We start from the raw sequence: 1,202 nt of genomic DNA, 5'->3' as shown, positions 1-1,202 counted from the left end.
CGGTGCCCATGGCGGCCCCCACAGAGCACGACTTCCGGGCGAGGCACTCATTGCCCTTCCGCTTCCGGAGAGCRGTAGTCACCCATTCGAATCGCAGCGCGCGGCTGCCATTGGCTGCCGTGCCCGCGCCGCCGCCGCTCATTGGCCATCCCCGCGGGCCAATCGCCGCGAGGCGCCGAGGTTATAAAAGGCGCCGCGCGGCCGCTCCGCCGCCATTTCGTGAGGTGAGCGGTGAGGGGCGGGAGGAGGGCGGTACCGGGAGCTCCGTGGTGGGGGGGCGGACAAAGCGGAGCCTCCCGTTCTTGGCGGCCCCGGGCCACGCGGTGCCCGGGCCCGTGATGTGCGGAGGCGAGAGCGAAGCTCGGCGCGATGTCTTCGGTGCCCGCGGCCTCCGTCCGCCGGTCCTACCCTCGCGCGCCGGGACACGGGATCCCGCCGGGCGCTGCTCCCCCCCCGCGGCCGCCCCCGTTCTCACCCGCTGCTCTGTTTTCCCTCCTTAGGAGCCTCTTAACGGAGGATCCCGGCGGCGRGACCAGCGCGGGGCCATGGGGGCCCGGGCCGGGGCCGCGCGGCGCCTCTGCTCGGCCGCAGGTGGGTGGCCCTGGGGGGTCCCGTCACCGCGGGGACCCCCCGAGGCTCCTCTGTGTCCTCGGGCCTGTTTCCAGCTTCGTTGGAGTTAAGGAGCTGCCCCCGGGGGGGACATTCTGCTGTGGGGACCTCCCCAGAGAGGATCTSCTTGTCCCCAGCTCCGCTCCAGGACTTATCTGAGCGAGGAGGTGGCCTTGAGCCCCCCACACACACCTTGGGGACCCCCCCAAAGGCTCCTCGGTGTCCCCAGCTCCATTTCAACCCTGAGTTGAGCAAAGGGTGGCCCTGGGGTGTTCCCTGCTCTCTAGGGACCCCCCCAAAGGCTCCTYGGTGTCCCCAGCTCCATTTCAAGTGTCACTGGAGCAAAGGGGTTTGCCATGGGGTACCCTCAGCACCTTGGGGACCCCTCCCCAAAGGCTCCWCYGTGTCCCCAGCTCCATTTCAAGAGTCATTGGAGCAAGAGGGGTTGTCCTGGGGTGTCCCCAGCACCTTGGGGACCCCTCCCCAAAGGCTCCTCTGTGTCCCCAGCTCCATTTCAAGTGTCACTGGAGCAAGAGGGGTGTCCCCAGCACCCTGGAGACCCCCCAAGCGGCTCCATTTCAAGACCCAGCCCC

At 69.1% G+C, this 1,202-nt stretch overlaps 1 non-coding gene across 1 annotated transcript; it reads left to right on the top strand.

The window, feature by feature from the left end:
• Positions 1-292: 292 nt before the first annotated feature.
• Positions 293-428, top strand: LOC112942530. Its single transcript, XR_003248398.1, has one exon. It is a non-coding gene; the product is annotated as a small nucleolar RNA SNORA57 (small nucleolar RNA).
• Positions 429-1,202: the final 774 nt, after the last annotated feature.

Source organism: Nothoprocta perdicaria, unplaced genomic scaffold, assembly GCF_003342845.1.
Source record: "Nothoprocta perdicaria isolate Ctin4 unplaced genomic scaffold, notPer1 scaffold_1291, whole genome shotgun sequence".
In the NCBI taxonomy this organism is placed as follows: domain Eukaryota; kingdom Metazoa; phylum Chordata; class Aves; order Tinamiformes; family Tinamidae; genus Nothoprocta; species Nothoprocta perdicaria.
Note: the sequence above shows the minus strand (reverse complement) of the source record. Positions and strands in the feature narration are given on the sequence as shown.